The sequence below is a fragment of the Octopus bimaculoides genome, chromosome 17 (assembly GCF_001194135.2).
Source record: "Octopus bimaculoides isolate UCB-OBI-ISO-001 chromosome 17, ASM119413v2, whole genome shotgun sequence".
NCBI lineage: Eukaryota > Metazoa > Mollusca > Cephalopoda > Octopoda > Octopodidae > Octopus > Octopus bimaculoides.
Window position 1 is genome coordinate 3,836,142 of NC_068997.1, and position 286 is coordinate 3,836,427.

Consider the following 286-nt stretch of genomic DNA (forward strand, 5'->3'; position numbering starts at 1 on the left):
CGCGCGCTTGTCTCGCCACGGTCGGCTGTCTGTCCTTTTCTTACTTGAGAATGAACCACAGGCTCCTTCTGCTGATGTGAAGAGCAGTAAATGACCACTTTTGCTACAGATAGACCGATTCTTATTAACCTTGTTGAGGTTATCAATTGTAGTCTTTTCTAGTCTCACGTACTTTGGTTTGAGAGGGGCGTGTCCTCTGTATCTGCGGTAGCCTTTTTCTATCTCCTACTATACTGTGCAGTATGCGAGTTTGGTAATAACTTGCTCAGCGGGATATATATATATA